This window comes from Epinephelus moara, chromosome 19 (genome assembly GCF_006386435.1).
Source record: "Epinephelus moara isolate mb chromosome 19, YSFRI_EMoa_1.0, whole genome shotgun sequence".
Taxonomy (NCBI): Eukaryota; Metazoa; Chordata; class Actinopteri; order Perciformes; family Serranidae; genus Epinephelus; species Epinephelus moara.
Genome location: NC_065524.1, coordinates 2,551,072 through 2,559,167, shown reverse-complemented (window position 1 = coordinate 2,559,167; position 8,096 = coordinate 2,551,072). Strand labels below are relative to the sequence as shown.

At 42.8% G+C, this 8,096-nt stretch overlaps 1 protein-coding gene across 1 annotated transcript in view; it reads left to right on the top strand.

Annotated features, from left to right (window-relative positions):
- Positions 1-270: 270 nt before the first annotated feature.
- LOC126406450 (acyl-coenzyme A thioesterase 8-like) overlaps positions 271-8,096 on the top strand; it is a 209,431-nt gene continuing 201,605 nt past the window's right edge. Inside the window, exon 1 of the mRNA XM_050070739.1 lies at positions 271-438. The gene's annotated coding sequence lies outside the window, so the exon portion shown is untranslated. The remainder of the gene's footprint in view (positions 439-8,096) is intronic.

The following is an 8,096-nucleotide window of genomic DNA, read 5'->3' as shown; positions in this document are numbered from 1 at the left end:
CTGGGTTGTGGGGGGCGGATGGGATGGCGGCCGCACCCTCCGCACCCTCCGCACCCTCCGCACCCCTAGTTCCGACTTCTATGCATCCTCCCCATGAGATGTGACCCTGCTACATTTCAGTCTTTCTCCTTCATTACAGAAAGATAAAGTCTGGATGAAAGGACTGGTTGGTAGATATGGGAAGGGAGTGGTTCATTAAGGGTCTATTAGAGACAGGAGTTTAAATATTTCAATGAAACATCAAAAAACATCATTAAACATCACCTGTAGCGCTTGCGACTCCACTAATAATTGTGATGATTCAGGTGGTACTGTGTCACCGAAATCACCTGAAGATGAGAGCTCGGAAAGTCCATCAAGTCAGCATACCCAGGACCTGAAGAGCGTCCTGGTCACCAGCGTTTTAAACCTGGAAAAGCTCAACGTAGACCTGTACAGGTAGCTGCATGGCTAAAGTTTATAACTGTCGTTGATTAATGGTGCGTTCAGAACTGTCTGAGTTTTTGTTATTATGGGTGTCCTTCTCAGCTGTTGTCCCTCGGCCCCACTGGCCATTAAAACAACAATTAACATACACAACATGTAAAGGTATTACCGTAGAAAGCAAAACATGAACAGCTGAACAGGGTAGAAAAACTCAGAGGAGCATTATGGCCTAAGGCAGCATCATGAAATGTAGGGCGTGTAAAAAGCAGGAAATAACTTTAAAAAACAGTTCTAAGAAGACAATCAGCGCAATCAATCAAAATATGACACCATAACATCAGGTCACGAGAGACACAACACAAAGAAGACAATCAGCTTAAACCAGTCAGTCTGAAAGATGTTATCTTCCTTGAAGCATCTTTGTTTCCTCATACTTTTGACTTTTTAAATCTCTTGCCAACAGTTTTCTGAGATGAATGTGGTAAATGGAGGATTTGCTGAAGAATTATTTATGACCTCGAAAACTGTACATTAGAATACTTCCAAATTTGACATTAAAAGTCAAGGACATTTTTAGCAGAATTCTACTGTATCCCTGCAAACCATCAACGAAACAGTACAAGAAAACTCCACAGGTGGCCTTGGAGTCAGAACATCTGTGGGTGTGTACCGTATGTGTGCAGGGTCTTAAAACGATCCAGAATAATTTAAATTAGCTGCAACTCAACCAGCTGCATTTAAATGTAGCTGGTTGAGTTGCAGCTAATTTAAAGACATTTTAACACATCAGTGTTAGAATGAAAAGGGCAGGTCTGCATAAATACCACTTCATTATACTTTCTGAAGTGAAATTTTTTGACCGTATATCACAGACGATAACATATTGCCCATTCCTACTGTTGGTCCGTATTTCGTTCTATTGTTTGACAGTAAACCAGACCTGGCAGATAAATCAAAACAAGGCCTTAACAAACTGCTGTCTAATGAGGTCCCCACTGAGATAAAGCCAGTCAACCAACCGCATTGTTACAGATATGCTGCAAGTGAGCCGAAGAAGCTGTTCGGGGTGCAAGCACGAGGATATATTGGTAAAATGCATTTCATACACATTTGCATTGCATTACATTACAAATATTAAATCGTTTTCACACCACACTGTGTAATGGGAGGGTATTCTCAGAAATGAATAGCATGGTTCCTAAACATTGCGTTGTATTGTATTTGCCCAATTCTTGAGTTTAACATCCAGGGAAAGGACATTGAGATGGTGACATCTTATAAGTACCTGGGTGTTCATCTTAACAATAAACTGGACTGGACTGATCACATAACAGCACTGTACAGGAAAGGCCAAAGCAGACTCTACCTGCTGAGGCGGCTCAGGTCTTTTGGAGTGCAGGGGGCGCTCCTGAAGACCTTCTTTGACACTGTGGTGGCATCAGCCATCTTCTATGGAGTGGTGTGCTGGGGCAGCAGTGTCTCGGCTGCAGATAGGAAGAGACTGGACAAGCTGATCAAGAAGGCCAGCTCTGTCCTGGGATGCTCTCTGGACTCTGTACAGGTGGTGGGAGAAAACAGGATGACAGTCAAGCTGTCATCTCTGAGGACTAACGACTCCCACCCCCTGCAGGAGGAGATAAAAGCTCTGGAGAGCTCCTTCAGCGATAGACTGATTCACCCAAAGTGCGTGAAGGAACGCTATCACAGGTCCTTCTTGCCTGCTGCTGTCAGGCTACATAACCAGCACTGCTCACAGTAAACTGCACCATGGACACTTTAGGGACACTATGGACACTTTAGAGACACTATGGACACCTTATGGACACCATAATAAGCATAACTGTCCCCCATGTTGTTGTTTATTTGGACATACAATTTTCACTTCATTGCTCACTTTTTATCCACTGATCATCATTATTATTATTATTATTATTATTTATTGCTGTCTCTTGTATTTTTTGTACTTTATTTGCATGCCTAGTTCATAGCTGTCAAGTCTCCCGTTTAGGCCAGGAAACTACTGTATTTTACCCCTCCCGCTGTCCTCCCATATTAGTATTTTCCCGTAAATCTCCCGTATTATAATATAATTTTTAAAAATAACATTCCTCTGCCTCTCCAAACTGAACACCGTCACTAGCCTCGCGAGAACTGCCACCTGCAGTAGCCTGGGTGGCAGTTGTTGCGAGGTTTGTGTCGACAGCGGGAACAAACCCGGAACAACAAACGAGAGAGAGATGGATGGATGTGAAGAAGATGGAAAAGGCATTCCTGCCAAAAAAAAAAAGTCATGTAAATACCTCGATAAATGGGACAGCGAATTTACTTTCCTAAAGAGGAGCAGCCTAGTGAATGCCAGAGAGCCACATGAGTGAACATGAGAAATTAAAAGAAAATGTGTAATGAAAATAAAATGTAAATGTTTAACTTAAAGACAAGTGATGTGAAATGAACAGTAAATATGTAATGTGTTGACTTGTATATAAACTGAAAATATGTAAAATAAATAAATGTGCTTCATATACCCTTTTGTGTTTTCATTTAGGCTGTATTATAACGTAGGAATGTTCACAGCATTTCAATGTCAACAAAGGTAGGCCTATCAGATTCTGATCACCTAATTGTAGTTAGTAAGTGGGTGACAAGTGGTTATTTTAGATTTCCTGTACACCTGTCTTAAAATGTAAGGGATACTGGAGCTTGGTAGGGGTGGTGGGATGGTTCGCGGCGGGCGCCGGAAAATTTCCCTTATTTTCAAATCCATAACTTGACAGGTATGGCCTAGTTTTTTAAGTTTTTAAATTTTGAAATCTTTCATCTGACTCTTTCCCCTTGACTGCTGTAACACTGGAATTTCTCAATTGTGGGATCAATAAAGCCGTATCTTATCTTATCTTATCTTATCTTATCTTATCTTATCTTAAATGAAACAGTAAGCTGAGAGTCATCAGTGATATTGAACGACTGCAGCAGCCAAAGTAGGGATACAACACAATTACATATAGTCAGGATATAGAAATAGGGCAGATTGTGAGGGTAGTAGCAAATAATTTCAGTGCTATGCAAATAATAAAATAATCCCAAATATATGCAATATGAAAATAAATATACCATGGAAAATACAATCCAAACAGTGTTTGTTGATGCATTTTATTTGTGTGTTTATGCAGGTGAAGGCAACATGAAGCTGTATTGCTGCGTCGCTGCTTATGTATCAGACTTTGCATTCCTGGGCACGGCGCTGCTGCCTCATCCCAACTACAGGGCGCACTTCTCAGCCTCCCTGGACCACGCCATGTGGTTCCACAACACGTTCCGCAGTGATGAGTGGATGCTGTATGAGTGTGAGAGCCCATGGGCAGGTCAGGTTGTTGTTCACTTTCTGTCTGCTGTACTTCATTTTGTTCTGTCTGTCTCAGCACCTCAATTTGACCTTTTCCACTGCAGGAACTTAAAGACCCACAACCTGATGCTTTGCATAACCTGGATTTTTCTGATTAACGTCATTGAAATGTGACACCTTGCATTGTCATTCCATTTCCTGCTTGGTTGGTGAGTGTGCCTTGGCAAGAAGTGTAGTTTAGCAGTTGGAGAAAGTGTTGCTCATATCGATTTTCTTTGCCATTTACAGATGTAGCACCCAACCCATGTAGCTAGGTGGTTAGTAACTGAATAACCCGTGTGGTAGTACTATGAGCGGGGCCCTGGGTATATTTATTTATGGCGGCCCGTATTAACCTGTTCACACAATAAGATTTCCAACTTACAAACAGCTCAATTATTAATTTCAAATATTTGGCAGTGCCTCCACTTAGGACTAAATTATTTTAATCACTAGTTTTAACCCACTAAGAATTATTTATGCTTTTTAAATCACTACTCCTTTTTTACACAAAACACACCTTAATGAAACAACACACACACACAATACTTTAGATGCGAATCACTAATTTAGTCAAGGAGAACCAATATTTAGATCAGTTATAAAATAAACAAATATGAAATTATACAAAACTTAAATGTGTTCCTTTTTCTATTCTTTTCTCAACAGTTGTGACTTTTTGTTTTCCTTATTTTTCAGTTACACCTAAAAGGCTCACACTCCCCCACATTCACACTCACTCTGCAACCCAAATAATTAGTGTAATGTCCTTTAAACAAAAACAAAAAAAAAACGTTGCAGGCCTGATTCGTTGCTTGAGAGCGGTGAGACCTAAAACAAGTGGTCGTTTCACTTGCTAAGCAAGCTGTAAAATAAAATGCACGTGCACTGTGTTTCTGTGACGCCGGATTTCCACTGGATGCGGGTCCGTTGCGGAACGGCAACGCTGGTTATCCGCTGCGTGCTCTGCCGTCCGTCAATACCCACTGGCTGCGTTTGCTGTGCGGAGCGGTGCAGCTCCGCCAGAAGACATCTCGGTGCACTGTCATGATTAATATCTCCTCGTCCATGGTGTCAACGGGGTGAAATGACGTCTGAAAACCTCTGAACTGTTGACTTCAGGCCTGCCTCTGCCCATTATATAGTTTTCAAGGTGTAGTGCAGGGAAATATGATCCGCCGTGTACACTGTGTATTTTATTTTGAAAATTAACCGGATGTTTTATTTTGTTTCTGTGCACGACTTCCTGCTCCGCACGATCTGCTCTGTGCTGAATTGCTGCATAGTGCTCTGGCGTCCGGCAAAAATAGAAGTCCTGCGTATATGTTGCGGAGGGCTCCGGAGCGCCGGAGCTGAGACGGAGCCGGAACGCAGCACAGCCGCAGCCGGTGGAAACACACACATTGACTAGAATTGAATCCCATCGGCTCCGCTGCCGTGCTGGTGCGGAGACGCAACCAAAACGCATCTGGTGGAAATAGGCCGTTACTCACAAATCCTGATGTGAATGTGTAAAGAAGGGAAAACCTGGCGCAGTAGGATGAGAGGGAGACGAGGAGCGAGGCCACCGGCAGGCTGCCAAAAACAGTCCTGGTACAGAGGTGTCCGGGCAAAAGATGATGTCTAATGTTAGTCTTCTCAAACGACAGAGGAGAGTCCACGGAGCTTTCCCTGGTCCTCAGTCTAACGAATGTACATGACAGTTTTTCTCAGTCACATATCTCACACCAAAACTCATGTCGAGCTTCCAACCAATAAACATTAACACATAACAGCACACACAGTAACATTAGTGGCTACTACAGTGAGATATGAGCTAGTTTAGCTACCATGCTAACTCGCTAATCACGATTAGCATCAATATTTTACATGCTACATATTGATGAAACAATACACAGATTACACAGTGGTTATTTACCTTCTGCAGTTGCAATATGTCCCTTACACTTCGGTAAACTGCATCCACCAACGTAACGGACATACACAAATCTCCAGCAGCATAACATTACTACTTTTAAACAGTCTTTCGTTTTCATCTGACGTGCCCGTGGCTGTAATCTACGGGGTCTCCTCTACATCCCGCCCCTCTACCTGTCAGATAGGCTGACAAGTGAATAACGACCAATACAGTTAACAACATGACATGACTTACAACCTTATGCTCTCAGAAACTAGGTTGTGAGCTGAACACGTTTCTCTTCTGTGCATCATAAACAAACTATTTGAACGTCAATGAACTTTATACACCCACAAAGATTTATTTATCTGCCTATATCATTATTGTTTTTAATTCACTTATGAACTGTAATTAAGACTCATTAACTTCACTTATTTTAATGAAATGTCTTAAACAGTTTTCCACATATGAAATACTTCTATTTTAAACAGTTTTTAAAACATATTTATTAGTCTAAACTTAAATGTTTTACACTGGGCTACACAGATAATGACTTCTCTCCCCCGCAGAGGGGGGTAGGGTTTCCCCAACGCATTCCCCACCCCCAGAACAACACTGCGAGGTGCCGTCGTTGACGGACGTGCTGGCGTCATTTGAAGATGGACAAAAGCCTCATTCTTGCTGTATCCGCTCATCCATTGCTATATGATGTGACTGCAGACAGCTACAGGAACAAGCAACAAAGAGATGCTGCATGGAAGGACATAGCCAAGGAGCTAAACCTGACAGGTATGACTAGCCGTGTGATTATTCTTTTAAATGTGGCATTTAGTTAATGAGCGTTTATAGCTAGCTAGTTAGCGAGCTAGTTAGCTTGCTAGCTAGTTTCCCTTGCACCTCTCTGTCTGTGTCTGCATGTCTGTGGTAGGCCTAGTCTGTCTGACTAAGAAGTAAAGGAATATGTTTCTGTGCTTCTCCTTGTAGAGAGTGTCTGCCGGACTAAATGGAAAAGTTTCAGAGACCGCTATCAGAGAGAGAAGAGGTTAGAAAAAGACAAAAAGAAAAGCCGTTCAGCAGCCCCAACTAGCCGCCCCTGGCGGCTGATGGGAATACTCGGCTTTCTGACACCTTATGTGAAAGCACGCCCCACCTCCTCCAACATGCCAGGCCAGCCAGAGAATGATCAGGGACAGTCACAGGAAAGCACAGGTCCACAGCAGGGAGATTCAGAGGTAGATGCAGGAGAAGAGGGAAGTGAAAAGTTGGGTGCTGCGGATGGAGGACAAATGCAGGTATGGGTTGGTTGGAGAGCAGAGCAGAGCAGAGTACTTCACCCACAACACGTGTTTGAGTTTTATATGAAGAATGTTACAGCCAGTGGTCTGGCTGTGTGGTGCCTTTGTGTTTGTGTGTTGTTTCCTCCCCCCTCCTGTCTCTCTCTTTCACTTTCACTTTTCCCTTTCACTCCGTGCAGTGTGTGCCGCGCCTGTGCAGTCCAATCATCCAATTATCATCACCATCATTACCCTCACTCTCCACAGCAGTAGTTAGCCAATCAGATACCGCCCTGCCTCCTATAAAATCCCTTCTCAGAGTTTGCTTATTGCTTCGTGCCATTTGCTTTCTGTGCTGCTGTTCATTTAATTTCTTTAAGTTGCCTCTTAGCCTCAGTTAGTAGCCACACCATCCTTAGTTGTCTTAAGTTGCTTTATTTCAGCTATGTACCTATACTTTGTATACTGGTTTTGTATTATCAGTCTGTTGCCTTATGTCTTCGTTTATTTTCGTATCCCACCCAGGGAGCGGGGGATAGGTAAGACACCCATGGCTTTACATACCCACACGAATGGGTCACGTAAAGAGGCCATTGGCTAATGCTGCATTATTCATTGTTTCAGGGGGATCCAGCCCAGCCCTCATCTCTACCGGCAGCAGACCAGGGTCCTCATGTACAAAGTGTGCGTACACACAAAAACGTGGCGTATGTCCTTTTCCACTGCAAAGTTCAGATGTATCAAGAATGAAATGACCGTGGAAATGTGCAGTGCCTCACGCCAACTTCATGGCTGGTGTACGTACATTTCTACAGCTGTTGATCCTTTGGCGACACTTAGAGGTGATGCTGGGAAACTGTTATAATAAATGAATGGTGAGGTAATGTCCAGCTAAATCAATTTCAAAATGAGAAAAGAGAGAGGAAAATATTATAGCTGCAGTGTTTCCCATTAATTAACGAAACTATGGCGGCCCGCCATAGTTTAATTTGACCCGCCATAGTTTCTAAATAAAAGATTTAGGCTGCCGAAAGTATTGACTTCTCATGATATAAATAATATCTCGAACACCGTAGCATTTTGTGCCGATGTGCTCAGGCTGTCAGATCCAGCGCTC